This window comes from Gossypium arboreum, chromosome 6 (assembly GCF_025698485.1).
Source record: "Gossypium arboreum isolate Shixiya-1 chromosome 6, ASM2569848v2, whole genome shotgun sequence".
Lineage (NCBI taxonomy): Eukaryota > Viridiplantae > Streptophyta > Magnoliopsida > Malvales > Malvaceae > Gossypium > Gossypium arboreum.
The window spans coordinates 120879106-120895908 of NC_069075.1; the positions used below are offsets into that span (position 1 = coordinate 120879106).

At 34.0% G+C, this 16803-nt stretch overlaps 1 non-coding gene across 1 annotated transcript; it reads left to right on the forward strand.

Annotated features, from left to right (window-relative positions):
• LOC128294894 (small nucleolar RNA R71) lies at positions 1-109 on the forward strand. Its single transcript, XR_008285201.1, has one exon. It is a non-coding gene; the product is annotated as a small nucleolar RNA R71 (small nucleolar RNA).
• Positions 110-16803: the final 16694 nt, after the last annotated feature.

Here is a 16803-nt window from a genome sequence, read left to right on the forward strand (position 1 = left end):
AGCCCATGGTGAGGGCACCTTCTCAATAAGTCCTTGTATCTCTCCCATGCATCATAAAGTGTTTCTAGATCCATCTGCACAAAAGAAGAGAAATCATTCCTCAACCGTTTTAGCCGGCGGGAAATATTTAAGTAAAATTTTTTCGGTCATTTGTTCCCAAGTAGTGATTGACCCTCGTGGTAACGAGTTCAACCATCATTTAGCTTTGTTCCTCAACAAAAGGGGAAACAACTGAAGGTGAATGGCATCATCAGAAACGCCATTGATCTTAAAAGTGTCGCAAAACTCCAGAAAATTCGCCAAATAAGTGTTTGGATCCTCGTCCTACAAACCATCAAACTGAATAAACTGTTGTATCATATGAATTGTGATAGGTTTCAGTTCAAAATTATTTGCAGCAATAGCAGGTCTAACTATACTCGATTCGGCTCCTGTTAAAGTAGGTTTAGCATAATCATACATAGTACGAGGAGCAGGATTCTGATTTATTGGATCTGCAGCAACCACAGGAGGAAGCTGATTATTTGATTTTCAGTCATCCCCTCGGTTGTGGTTTGAATATCGTCCTCTTGTCCTTCCTCTATGTCACGTAGGCTTCACCTAATTTCTCTTCGATTTCTGCGAGCTGTGCTTTCAATCTCACTGTCAAAAAGTAATGGTCCTGATGGGTTTCTTCTAGTCATAAACTATAAAAACCTATTAGAAGAAAACAAAAGAAAATTTAGTAAAATTAAAAAAACTAAAATAAAATTTAAATTGCAATAAAATAAATGGATAAAGTAATAAAAATTAAGCGTTCCTAATACTTTAGATCCTCAGCAACGGCGCCAAAAACTTGATGTGATGTCTCGTGATAAGTTTTAAATTTATGATTGATCATACTTGAAAACTAACTATTACCACGATAAAGGCAAGCGTACCTGATAAACCGTAATTTATACATATTTTTACCCCATGTTTAACGCATTTTATGGATGATTTTCTATTAGAATTGGTGAATCCGATGCTCCTAATGCTTTAATTTCATGTTTTACACTTAGGAGAGCATATGAGAGTGAAAGGAACGAGAAACGGGCCAAAAATGGAGAAAATGGGCCAAAGTACGAAATCAACACAGCCTGGACCTCCTCACACGGGCAGATCACACGGTCGAGTCAATTTGGCAGGCTCGAGCACGGCCTGAAGTAATCGCACACGGGCGTGTCACATGGGCGTGTCCCTGCCGAGCCCAAGTTGAGTCCAATTCGAAAAAGGCTAATTTTGAGGGCTTTTAGGCATTCCAAAGCCTATAAATACACCCTAGAAAAGGAAGAAAAGGGGAGGACAGAGTAGGGGATAAGGAATTACTCCAAGAAAGTTCATTGATTCATCTCAGAAGCCGGATTCATCATCAAGACTGAAGATCTCTCCTTCATTCCCCTTCAGGAGTTTTGGGTTTTCTTTATGTTTTGTATTCTTTATTATTCTGAGATGTTTTCTTATTTAGTTATGAACTAAATCCCCTAAATACCTAAGGGGAATGAAACCTAAGACGAATCTTGTTATCATTTTCTGAATTGTATGATAAATATTTAACTTGTACTTAATTATGTGTTCTTAATTCTTGTTTTGATATCCCAGGATACCAATTTAAGATAAACTCTTATTCAAAGTAGGAATAGACCCTGTTTAAGAGTACATTTTTCATAATTAAGCGAAGTTGATTGTGCACCTAGACATAGGGTGACAAGATTTTGCCAGATTAGGGTGAAACCTAATAAGGGGATCCATAAATCGAGTTAATGCAACCCTAGAGTGTTAATTAGAGAAAAGTCTCGGTTATTCAATCTAGGGATTAGACGTTATTAGTCTTGAATAGGGAAAATAACATAACTTAGGGATCTCTACGGAAAAAGTTAAATGAATAAATCGTCCAATTCGGAGCTAGAATAACAAGTACAGTCTAGGTGGATTTTTCCTTAGGTATTGTCTTCATTCAATCGATTTTTCCAAAAGCAATTCGCCAATTCCATTCTTTATGCGTTCTTAGTTTAGATAATTAGTTAGTTAAAACAAAAACCTCTTTATTCTTAGGCTAGATAATAAAAAGACAGTCGTTACTAGTACTTTTAGTTCCTTTGGGTTTGACAATCCGGTCTTGCTAAAACTATACTACTATTCGATAGGTACAGTTGCCTACATCGCAATAATAATTAGTTCAAGAACGAGTAATTATAAAAATTTAAAACCTATCATGAAATCACGCGATCAGCACCTATCGAATAGTAGTATAGTTTATAGCAAAATCGGAATGTCGAACCCACAGGAACTAAAAGTACTAGTATTAACTCTCTTTTTATTATCTAGCCTAAAAATAAAGGGGTTTGTTTTATCTAAATTAATTAACTAAACTAAAAATGCATAGGAAGAAAATTGGGGAAATACTTTTGGGAAAAACTAATTGATTTGGACAATACCCAAGGGAAAATCCACCTAGATTTCACTTGTTATTTCACTTTGAATTAGACGATTTATTCACTTGACTTGATCCATAGAAATCCCTAAGTTATATTATTATCTCTCTCGAGACTAACAACATCTAACCCTAGGTTGATTAATTGAAATCTCTTTCTAATTAAAACTCCTAGTGTTGCATTAACTCGATCTATGAATTCCCTTATTAGGTTTCACCCTAATCCGGCAAAATTATGTCGCCCTATGTCTAGGGGTGCAATCAACTCCGCTTAATTATGCTAGATCTACTCTTAGACAGGGACTTTTGCTCCTCTGAATAAGCACATCAATACTTGAATCAATATCCTGGAATATTAAAGTAAGAATTAAGAACTAATAATTAAGAACAAATCAAATATTTATCATATAATTCAAAAAATAATAACAAAATCCGTCTTAGGTTTCATTCCCCTTAGGTATTTGGGGGATTTAGTTCAGAAGTGTAAAAGAAAACATCTCAGAAGAATAATAATAACAAAACATGAAGAAACCCAAAAATCCCGAAGGAAATCGAAGGGAAATCTTCAATCTTGAAGGAGAATCTGGCTTCTGAGATGGATCAATCGGCTTTCTTCCAGTAATTCCTTACCTCCCACTCCGTGTGTCTCTTCTATGTATCTCCTGAGGTGTTTATATAGGCTTTAGAATGCTTCAAAGCCCTCAAGAGTGGTCTTTTCTGAATAGGACTAGACTTGGGCTCGACCAGGACATGCCCGTGTGCAAGTGCTTCAACACGTGTTCAAGTCTGTTGAATAGACACAGCCGTGTGGTCTACCCGTGTAAGGAAGTCCAGGTCGTGTCAATTTCTCACGTTGACCCATTTTCTTCATTTTTTTGGCCCGTTTCTCACTCTTTTTACTCTCCTATGCTCACCTAATCTTTTTACTCTCCTATGCTCACCTAAGTATAAAACATGAAATTAAAGGATTAGGAGCATCGAATTCACCAAACCTAAGGATAATTCATCTAAAAATATGCTAAGCATGGGAAAAAATATGTATAAATTACAGTTTATCAACTACCACTGACATTTCCAGAATGTCGTTGTGGTCTACCCCTCGAGACAGGATTACTTGGCTTCGGGGTCTATTCAATGTCTTTCTCAACCTTTTTTGGGCAATCTTTAAAAAAATGGTCGAGAGAACCACACTTGAAGCAAGCCCCACTTCTCATCCGGTACTCTCCGAAATGTAATTTATTACATACATTGCATCGTGGTTTGGGGTTTCTAACACTCCCAACACTGGTGGTCAAGGGAGACGAAGACCTCGGGTTGGTGCATTTAGAACTTCATTCATTTCCCTAATACTCCCTTGAGGTAGCAAAATGCTCATGATAATTCTTTGATTTCTTTGAAGTAGATGATTGCGTCTTGCTCATATCTTTTGATCGTAACCCTAGCTTCCCTTTTCGGTTGCCTATTTTCTTTGCTTAATTCCTCAGCCTTGTGTTCCTGTTCAGCTAACACCACAAATTATCTTAATTCTATAACTTTAATTAACAGCTTGATATCTTCGTTTTTCCATCAATGGTAGGTTGTGTCTTTCAACAAAGATACCGCACATTTCAAACATTCGGCTGGTGTACATGATAACTTATCTAGAACCCAAATAGTATTTTCCAGCCAGAACTTGGCCCTCTCTGGTTCGTCGTTGGTTGTAGCCCTAAATTCTTTAGCCCTATGTTTTCTATTTTTATCTACTGGAGCCTTACCAATTCTAACAAAACTAGCATCTTGTGGCGTTTCATCATGCTGTGAAGCAGGTGGGGAAAGTCGTTGAACAGCGAGATTTGTTCTCATGTATTCACTAAATCATTCATCTATCAATTCAAAGAAGGCTGCTTTTGCCACCTCACTTCGACCCTCAAATATGGGCCTTCTACTACCACTAGATGCAGCTTGCTACACAGAAGCTTGAGTAGCACTCTCAGCTTCCTCAATCTCGGCTCTAGCTTGGTTAGAAGACATTACTATATGAAAATAAATTTAAAAGTGGTCAGGAGATATCACACTATCATAATTTATATAATACCATGTATGGCTAGACTCGTTCTCGCTACGTTAGTCTGAGAATCGGCTAAACCGTAGCTCTGATACCACTAAATGTAACACCCTAACCCATATTCGTCGTCAGAACAGGGTTTCAAAGTTTACCAAAACATTCAAAACATTTTTTAATTAGTTTACATAAATTACTATTTATTTACCGAGATCATACATATCGTCTTTAATTTGGACTCTCGAGGCCTAAAACGAGTGTTGGAATCAAATTAGGACTAAATTGAGAACTCAGGGAATTTTTCACGAAATTCCAAAAATTTTCCTAGGTGTAGGGCTCACACGCCCGTGATCTAGGGACACGCCCGTGTGGTCTAGGGACACGCCCATGTGGTCAGGCCATGTACTACACACGCCCGTGTCCCTAACTCGTGTAACTCTCTCACTTTTAAAGCATGAAGAAATTAAAGTCACACAGCCAAGTCACACGCCCGTGTGCTAGGTCGTTTGGCGAATTTTTATTTTCGAAATTTAGGTGTAGTTTTCACACGGTCATGTAACACGCCTATGTCCAAAGCCATGTCAACCACACGGCTGAGACATACGCCCGTGTCTCAGCCCGTGTGCCCAATTCTAAGCATTCTGTTTCTCATTTTTAAGATGTAGGGGACACAAGACCGGACCACATGCCCATGGGACAAACCGTGTGTCATACACGGCCAAGACACAAGCCCATGGATCTGCCCATGTGGACAAAATAAGGTCATTTCCTAGCCTCATTTTTCACCCAAAACTTACCATTTTCTTACACTAAAACTCACAAGCATAAATCCACCAATCCAACATCATATTCACAAGAAATTTAACATCAATCATATAATATTATCTCATGCATCAATAGATATAAATTTACTCATGTCTTAAACTCATATGCTAACACAATTTCATCAAACCAACTCATAATAAGCACTTATGTGATTATCAAAACATCACTTTAAAATAGCCAAACTTAGACCATCATTAGCCACTCCAATGGCTAGGTTACAAGACAACCATTACAAGCCATCATTGGCCAACTAAGCTTATACATGCCATTATACCAAAATAAGATTTCTATTTATACCAAAATGAGATAGTGGATAGTGTGATGACTACTCCGCTCGACTTCCAACCTTCAGGAGCTTTGAGCACTATAAAACAAGGAAAAATTAAACGGAGTAAGCATTTTATGCTTAGTAAGTCCGTATAACGGGAAATAAACTTACTGGTCTTATTTATTAACACAAGTACACACAAATACATATTCCATCAATTTTGGGTAAGTTACCTAAACACATACACTTAATCAAACAAGTTAGTCACATAATCTCATATAAATATCAAGTAAACATAGATGAGCTCATCACATTACAAGCTTCCATTAGTTTCACCTTTCCACTCTTCAAGAGTCTTTTCCGTCGAACTATTGAAATCTTGATGGATGTTCGAGTAAATATACACGTGCAAAAGTACCCATTGGGTACATAATGAAAAGGCAAACCCTTGAGTCGTACATTTTACCGTAGGATTACCAGTCCAGGCTAAATCCTATCCGTAGCATATGCTCTAAAGAGCTTAATATGGATTACCCATCCAAGCTAAATCCAATTTATAACCTAACTCAAGAGGGCTTACATTAGAATTACCCGTCTGGGCTAAATTCTATTTGCAACATATGGACTATTATTTTCAACCTATCAAAATTCCACATTCGACCAAAACACAATAATTTGTCCATAGTACACAACTTAAAACTATTTCATTATGTATATATATCATCTCACACATAACAACACAATCATACAATTCAATTCAAGCATATTATAATACATTTTTAAGTTACACGAACTTACCTTGAAAATGGTTTGTTTTTGAATTTCAACTAATCCGAAACCTTTTGCTTTCCTCAATTTAGTTCCGTAATTGGTCTTACCAGATCTATATGGATAAATTTAACTATTAATCTATCACATTTCATATACATTTGCATTCTATTGCATCCTAGGAAAAATTACCATTTTACCCCCATCCTTTTCAAAAATTTCAATTTCGTTCCTAGGCTCAAAAAATGAAATTCACAAAATTTAACCCTCTTTCCAAGCCTAGCCAAAATTTATAAACAACATTTACAGAACACATCATTCACAAATTTTAGAATTTTCCATGGGTTTTTATTATTTTTCATTTTAGTCCCTAAATCGAGTTTTCATCAAAAATTACTTTGTAAAAATTGTTTATCTATGAATAACTTTTCATTTTCTATCATAAATTTCTAATTTTCAGCATATTCATCCATGACCCAAATTTTATACCTTGATAACTTTTCAAATTAATCCTCTAAATAGAGAGATTAAACTATCCCAGTTTCAAAAATATAAAAATCATTAAAAACGGGACTTGATTTCATACCTTTTTAAGCTTGGTAAGTTGTCTTTCTCTCTCCTAGGGTTTCCATAGAAATTTTGGGGAAGATGACATGAAATTAGATGAATATTTCTTTTTATTTAATTTTCATCTTTTAATTTTAGTGATTTTCAATTTAGTCCCTTGCCTTTTCTAATTTTTCCATGGATGAGTCATTATAATATCTACTAAATACTCTTAAATGGTCTAATTACCATATAAGGACCTTAAGTTTTGAATTCCATAGCTATTTGATACCTATAGCTACTAGAATCCAACTTTTACATTTTATGCAATTTAGTCCTTTACCTAATTAAGCACAAAATCGATAAAATTTTCGTATCAAAATTTTCATGTGACCTTCATATCATGATGCCATCCATAAAATAAAATAAAATAATTTTTATTTTTTACTCAAATTTGTGGTCTCGAAACCACTGTTCCGACCTCACCGAAATTGGGCTGTTACAAGACTACTCAGTTGAAGCGCTCATCCTAGATGAATTAAAAAAGTAAAATTTTGTTTAAGTGTTTGTCACTTTAGATATCACAATCAACACCTTGTTTTGCAAAAAAAAAAAAACTTTGTTTTCTCTAATTTATTTTCCATTGTGTTTACCAAACCCCTTTTTTTCAACAATAACATTAATAAACCCTATTAATATAATACATTTAAGCTCAAAGGCGATATGGATGTCGAGTTAAGGCTTGACACGCATTGCTCAACTCAATTTGTCGATGTAAAGGAAGGTGGTCCAACTTCGACAACAATTCCAGTTAATTTGTTTCAAGAACAGGAAGTAGAAAGTCCAACCACGATAGTACAGTGGTTTCACGATGTTGTTGGAAAGCTCGTATCAGGTAATGTCAGAATCATCAATGGGAAGGTATTCCTCAGTTTTAACATTCAATTTCAACTTTGGCGTGCAATCAAGGTCAGTTAGTAACTTGAACGCGAATACCTCGGCACGACATTTTGTGAGTGCCTTTGATTTCAATTTTGGAACACTAATGTCCTATGCTAGAAACACTTATGTGAGTATGCCATCAGAATAGATGATGTTCTCCCTACAATCTGCACCGGCGAAAGGACATCCAATTCGGTTCATGAAACCACAACTAGGTTGATACCGAAGAGAAAGTTGATGTTTGCAAAATTCAATTCGAAATCAATTTTCTTGCATAGAAAAAAATTAATTTTTTGAAAACCGAAATCACAATAAACTTTACTCGAAATTGCACCTGTGTTTTCGGTTAGACAAATCATTGTTGTTCTCAACTTTCAACCGAAACAACCTTTTTCGCTATTCTCATACCACGAACTGCTTCGAGTGTGGGCTTGAACAAATTCGAATCAAACATAGAACCAAAAAATATTTACTTTACTTTTAGTTGGAAAGTAAATCTCTCTTATAGAAACCTATAGAATTGTTATTCCGAAAAATAGAATTTACACTTAAAAAATTAATTCTCACTATTTCTGAACAAAATAACAATATCTCAAAGTTGTGTGTTTAACCTAGTGCCATCTATTTATTTGGAGAAGAAGTAAAACCCTTGTTGAATTAGTAGAATTTTATTTCAATAGAAAAACAAAATTCTAGCCTAACTAAGATAGAGAGTGTAACAGTCCGGTTTAGTCCCTAGTCAGAATAGTAGTTTTGGGACCACAAATCTGAGTCAGAAAAATATTTAAATATTATTTACTGTGCTTATAATATGTGAATTGACATGTGTGAAAATTCCGTATGAAAATTTAATCATTTTTTTGCTTAATTTGATAAAAGGACCTAATCACATAAAGTGTAAAAGTGGCCTTCTAATTTCTAAAGTGCCTATTTGATATGTCTTTATAATTGAGAGGTTCTTATGTTGATATTAGACCATTGGAAGCATGAATGGACATTAGTGACCATTTATTTATATGAATGATATGTTTTAATACATGGGTAAAATGGTAAAATGCATATTAATGTTAATTAAAATAAACTAAAAGCATGAAATAAGGCTATTATGTGTTCTTGTTGCCGAAAATTGTTGAACAAAAGAAAATTAAAATAAATCTAGGGTTCGGCTAAGGAAATCTATGATTCAGGTATGTGTTTTGATCCCTTTTTTTATAATTTCTACATTTTTTGTAATTGTTGCTTTGTATAATGTCAAGCCCATGACTCAATTTCTGATTTTTTTAATGATTTTGAGTTGATTCATTGATGAAATTATAAGCTTTGTTAAGTTAGTTGTTGGTAAATGAAAGATATGTTTTGGGTTAACATATTTTATATTTCAATTTTTGATGAATTTGAGTAATTAGGACTAAATTGTGAAATTTATAAATTGAGGGACAAAAATTTGAAATAACTGAAATATGTGGCCTTGTATGAGTGCTATGAATATTTGGCTATGCATAAGTATATACAAATTATGTGTATTTTGTGATTTTGTGAAATAGGGACTAAATTGTCAAAATATGAAAATGTGAGGGCTATTTTGTAAAATGCTCTAAATGTGTGTTTGTGGATTGATCTGAATGATTTGGTGAATAAAAATATTAAATTTGAATTTATATAGATCAAGAACTAAAGAAAACGGAATTAGATCGAGGAAAGTCGAAAGTCGTCGAGTAGTCGATTCTGTCTATCCAAATCCGTACAAGGTAAGTCTATATACAAATAAATGTATTTGAAATGGTTTATTTATGCTTACATGCTATTGAATAATGATTAATGACTTTATACCTTGAACATGAGATATCCGAGAAAGTATCGACAAAGTTACGACTTCCAAAAAGCCCCGTATGAACCATAGGAATAGTTAGGATACATATGTCATGACATAGGATTCGATATGTGTTTTCATGTAAGACCATGTCTAGGACGTTGGCATCGACTTATGATTTACATGTAAGACTATGACTGGGACAGTGGCATCGATATTTGATTACATGTAAGACCACATCTTGAACGTTGGCATTGTACGAGCTTTCCGAGCTATTCGCGTATCCTTATGATTCTGAAAGGTTCAATAGGAATTCCGAGAAACGAATGATTATGTATGATGTGTATTCGATTCAGGTACGTTTGAAATGTATATTATGTTTATGAATAAAAGGTAAGTATATGTACAAGTGATGATATGTGTTATAAGTATGAGTTGCTATGAGAATGAGATATGACATGTATATGTGAATTATGTTCAAATGAAATATAAGAGATATATGGCTAAGTGAATGTATTTTGTCTTAAATTATATGAATGAATTGATGTTATTTGATAAGTTTATTTGTATATGGCTTACTAAGCTTTTGAAAGCTTACTTTGTTTGTGTTTGCATTGTTTTATAGATATCGTAGCTATCAGGAGCTCGGGGATCGTCAAGGATCGTCACCACACTATCGAACCTTATTTTGGTACCTTTTGACTTTATGAATAAAAAAGTATGGCATGTATAGACTAGAAGTATTTGGATATGTTTTGTAATGTATATATCATGCCATGTGATATGGCTAGTTTGTGGTTGAACTTATGGCTTGATCTTGGTATATGATATGTGATGTGAATTATGCTTATGTGATGTGTTTATGAATAACCAAATGAAATGGTCAGTTTTGGTAAGTTTTGGAATGTGCACATTTGAGAAATTGGTAAGTTATAACATGTGATTGAATGAAGTAAAATGAGGTTATGAAACAAATGTTTAGATATGATGTTGTCTTATGTTTTGGCATAATTTGGTATGACTATTAAGTATGAAATTGGTTGATATTGTTATAGCATGATTGGTGTATGTATTGGTTGAGAAATGGATGAACATTTGGTGTGCATTTGGTGCTTATTTGTTGCTTGTAGGGAGGACCCTTAATGGGTCGCATTTTGGCCTTGTAAATGGCCTATTTTTGCCCACACGGGCAGAGACACGGGCGTGTGTCTCAGCCGTGTTGCTCGAGGGCCATTTTGAAATGAGCTTGGGCAAACCACACGGTCGCACACACGGGCGTGTGCTAGGCCGTGTGACCAAGTCAGTAGCCTCACTAATTTTTCACACGGCCTGGCACACGGGCATGTCTTGTGGCCGTGTGGACAAATCAATATGTATGCATTGTTTTGACACGGCCTAAACACATGGGCGTGTCTAAAGCTGTGTGTGGCACACGGCCTGTTCACACGGACGTGTAACCTGTATAACTTTGAAAAATGTTTAAGTTTCGAAAAATTTTGTATGAGCTCGGTTTAGTTTCGACCCATTTCTAAAGCATGTTTAAGGTCTCGATGACCTATATAAGGGATTCTATGTAATGTTTGATTATGATTGTAGATAATGTATATGAATTGTCTGTAAAATGCTCTGATTTGTCCAGTAATGCCTTTAATCCTAGTCCGGCGACGGATACGGGTTAGGGGTGTTACAGAGAGGGGTGACAACCCTAGTTAAATATACTAGGGTTTGTCGTCACATGTATAAGCATAAGAGCTTTTTGGGTCTCTCCCATATCGAGTCGAATTATAAGTACTTCCTAAATTTTTAACATAATGCTTTATAATTCAATCCAACCTAATACATATTTTTCTATTTTCCAAAATAAACATCATAAATTAATTTTAATTAATTAATTAATTTCTCAATTAAATAAGTTTCTCAACCCAATACATTCAATGGATTCACAATGACCAATTAGTTAATTTCCATTTTTAAGCTTTCAATTATTTATTTAATTAATAATTTGTGAAATCATAAATTAATTTTCCAGGTCATTTCTATTTAGCGAGAAAACCACATTCATTTTCGAATGTTTCTCGCTTCTCCAACTTTATCATTTCTATCCATTTTTGTTAATTTGATTCAACATACAATTCATTTCTGGTTTCAAAGAACTAGCGAAAGGACTGATGGATATATGTGATTAGAGCTAAAATGATTTATAAATAAGTTCTAGTTTTTCACCTATTAATTGTAAACTCATTTAGTCACGAAGTTATTCTACTATAGTATCGTGATTGAGCTCTTCCTAATGACATATCATTACGAAAGCAACTTGATCAATACTCATCCAATGACCTTGTCATATGTGTGTTACTCTCATAGGATATCCTTAATCTCTTTGAGATAAATCTGCTCTCATAATATGGTCCAATTTTATCTCTTGGTAACCATTACATCTTTCTTCATGAAAATTCAATTGCTATCAAATAGTAATCAAGTCATTCATCACAAAGATGATCAACCCATGGTCATATTTACTTTTCATCTATTATTAATGTCAATGAGAGGATATCATTTACCTGTGTCTTGGACTATGAATTCCACTATTGTGAATAATGCTACATACTGCAGAAGTCGTATACCCAACACATGATTTTTGGTTCCTTATCTATTTGAACTCAAGCTTTTACTTACATCAAAGTATACGAGTCACACAAACATAGTCAGTCATCTACTCAAGATTAAGACATGCTACACTATGAACATTACAAGTAAATAAATTCAAAAATGGATTCAGGATCTATTCTCCTTGGGTCCAGTCCGATATACGTTAGTCTAGACAACCACATCTATGTCTCTATCTTTTGGGAGTCATCCGCTCTGATGCCCAAGACAATGCATCTCCACAATTAGACTTGATAGATAGTATATTAGTTTTTCAATCGGTTTGATCATTTTTTATCAGACTAAGGACATGTTTAGGTTCATGTACTAATATAAGTTGTCTTTTGTATTACGATCTGATAATGTAATACCGCTTAGTATTAGTTAAACATTAGACAACCAATGAGCTAATAATTTCTTCTATTTTTCTTTGCATGCAAAAACCATGTGAATACAATATACAAAGAGTATTAATGTAATTCATGAATAACTTTATCAACCAAACTATTCAAAATAAATTACAAGTGTATATAGACGAAAATACTATAGTATGGCACTAAATCCAATAGCTGAAATCGATGATGATCCAATTTGGGAGTCTAGGCCCAATGGCTCGAAAATTGCATTATTTTCTGAACCAAAGATTGTTCCTACTGAATCATAAGGGAGTGGTTCTAACCGTGGAAGTCCAGACAATGCTAAAGGAACCCAACTAGATTATATAAAAGAATAAATAAATAAAATTAATTGATACTTTTAAAATATATATTTTAACATAATAATGATATATATAAAATATTTTCATTATATAACTACATATTTATTTTTATAAGTTATTAATTAAAAAATATTTTAACATAATGAATTAATATAAAATCTATTTTCATTATATAATTCCATATTTATTATTTTATTTATATAAATAAAATATTTATTAATTAAAATTAAAATTAAAAATAAAATAAAATAATTGAAAATAACATGTTTATTATTTTAAAAATAATAAATTAATTAAAAATTGAAGCAACATTAAATAAATAAAACAAATGTACTTAAAAGATAGGAATTGAACTTAGGCTTAAGGATTAAAGTAGTAATAGAAAAAGGGTTAATATAATATATGGTATCTAAACTTGACACTTTTTCTTAATTTGATACCTAAATTTTTCTTGGTCCAATTTGGTACCCAAACTTGACACTTTTTCTTAAGTTGGTACTTAATCTTTTTTAGGGTTTGATTTGGTACCTAAACTTGACTCTTTTTCCTAATTTGGTACCTATTTTTTTTGTTCAATTTGGTATTTGTCAAATGTTTTACAAATTGCTCCAATATACTAAAAATATTTTTTATGAAGTAGAAAAATAATCAATGTATGATTGACATGTGACAGATGATATGATTTTTTTTATATGTTTAATTTCTTTTAGCTTTACTTATTTAATTATTTCATTAATTGAAAATAATGAATTTCTTTTAATTTGAGGTTTAAATTTATTTGTTTTATTTAATATTAATTCATTAAGCATAGCTCAATACCTATTTTTTAATATGAATTTTTCTAATCTTGTGTATTTTTATAGTATAACAAAATTGCTGGAATGCCGGTGCCCCCAAGGCGCAGCGGAAAAAATAAAATTTCGGCAATCCAACCATGGATCCATGTGCGAGGAACGAATCGGGAAAACCGAAATAATGAAAATGGTTTCGAAACTACCGAAACTTCAATCTGAGTAGACAGCGACGCCTCGGCAACGAGAATTCTGAACCACTATCGAACCAAGTCGCAACTTTTCAGATGTCGACCTCTACATAGTCCACCTAGTTGACGATGAATGGAAGAAGTCCCCAAAACAGTTTTAGAGATTTCTTTGTTTTGACGGCTGCTAAACCACTCAAAAACAAAACTAGGTTTTCTTTTTAAGGTTATTATCTATATATAACTCCCCTTTTAAATTTGGTATATTTATATCGAATATTTTAAAATAAATAAATATAATGATGTTTTAACCAAAAATTATAATTACATTAATTATATAAACTATATTTATTTAAATTTATATACTGAACCAACTTATATATTAATAGAATTATGTTCTCATTATGTGTACAACATTCTTGTACATATAATATGTTCGATATTTGATTGCCCAATTAAATTAATTCTATAATTAACTTAATTCATGTGACAATCAAAAACAATACCAACTATGTTTTATTCTGATCATCTCAACCATATGGTGTGACCTTGTAGGCTCTTGTAACGTTAGCAGTAATACTAGAACAATTCTAATGTTACATACAATGAGTGGCACCTAGCAATGCATCATTGCTACCTAAGTTACAGCAAGTCATGATTCGACATAGCCTTTTGTGATTTATCTTTCATGCATTAATCCTTAAGTCCTTTATCTCTGGAATGAACACAAGTCATGGAATACTTGCATAGTCCATCTCATGTTTCTTGATATCTTGAGTAGACTATGATATACAAATAAGTATGTGTGACAGCCCAAAATTGACCCTAGTCGGGATGTGGTTTCGGGACCACAAAACCGAGGCATAAAAATAATTTAAAATTTATTTTGATGCCTATGATATGTGTTAATTTGTGTGTGACATTTTTGATGTTTCGATTTAGTGTTATAAATGTGAATTTCACTAGAAAGGACCTAGTAGTGAACTTTGAAAGTATGATGGGAAATGTGTGATGACTAGTTGCTCATGCATGCAAAAATAAGGATTTTCATGTCAAATTTCCCTCCCCCAACATGAAGTGGCCGGCCATGGCAAGAGAGGATGGGCAAAACATGTCATGAAACATGTTTTGTTGGTGCATTAGGGAGAAATAATAAACAAAGGTGTATGGGTAAGAAAAGAAAAAAAAAATGTGTGTGAGTGTGGTATTCCCCCATTGCCGTGAGTTGTAGAGAAAGAAAGAAAATTTTGTTCATCCTTTCTTTGAGCCAAAACTAAGGAAGAAGGAGGATTTTTGCTCCATTTTTGGTTTGGAAGAGATCTAGAAGGAGATTTTGGCTATACTTGCATCAAGATTAAGGTATGTATGAGGTTGTGTCATGAGATTCATGCATGTTTTAGTTGCTAACTTGATGTTCATGTTAGCCATGGTTCAAATCCTTGTTATGCCATGGAAATGGTATTTGGCCAAGGTTGTTATTGTGTTGAAGCCATTGCATGCTAAATGTGAAGCTTGCTAATGATGCATGCAATGATGGATTGACTACTCTTGAAATTTCTTTGTAGCAATCTTGAGTAAGACATTGAATTCTTTGTTTAACCATGACCGAAGTTGAAAGAGTATGGTTGTGATGTATTCGCCATGGTGCATTCATGAGCATGATTTATGCTTGTTACTTGATTGGTAAAATTTGTGTTTGGATGGGTATGAACCCCTTGAGATTGACCTTGCACCTATATGTGTATACATGTTTGCACATGATGTATTGGCATGACAAATATACTATTTCAAGGTATATATTTGCTTGTGATGATGTTTGGTTATGAAGTACATGAGAGATGTGTATTGAGCTACAATATGTAATCGTTAGTTAGTAAAATGCATGCTGTTTTTGTGTGGTATTAAGTGCATAATTGGCCTCAACATGGACATGCATATTCGCCACATGAGGGGAAATTGGTGTGCATGCATTCGGTTAGAGGCAAGCATATTGATGCCTATTCTTGGCTTAGAAAATTCGGCTAAGAGGAATATTAACTAATGTGTTGAGTTCGATTCGTGATTTCGTACATATGTGACTTTGATGCCTAATGAGCATATATATTGGCTAGGTATCTTGAATTCTCTTCGATGCTCAAATGATAAAACCAATTTATTTGTTAAATTAAGCTCAAGAGCAAAGGGAGCTAAATCCGATAAGGGAAGGAAAAGTCGTCGAATAGCCGTCAAATCGTTCGACCACGTCCGAGGTAAGTTTTCGAGTATCGAAACTTAGATTTTGATTCGATTGAATGAAGTAATGAGCAATCAATTTGTGCCTTTGTATGTGGCCATTGAGCGAAATGATATTTTGCTAAGGGAATTGTGCATAAAAGTTGTGTTATGAAATTGAAACAAAGATGTGTATGAATGTTCGAGTGATATCCGGGCTAAGCCCGAAGGCAATTGTGCAAATTGTGATACCCGGGCTAAGCCCGAAGGCAATTGTGCGAGTTATGATATCCGGGCTAAGCCCGAAGGCAATTGTCCAAATCGTGATATCCGGGTTAAGTCCCGAAGGCCTTTGTGCGGGTTCCATAACCGGGCTATGTCCCGAAGGCGTTTGAACGAGTAGCTATATCCGGATAAACACCGAAGGTATGTGATTCGAGAACTTTGAACTTGCTGGAAAATTTTCAGTTAATACACTTAATTGTGAAATTCCCAACAACAAGGTATGTTTTGTGTGTGCTTCGCACACTATGAGTAAGTGCGTATGAATATTCGCCCTAATGATAAATGAGCTATCGGCATTAACTAGGCCGTTAT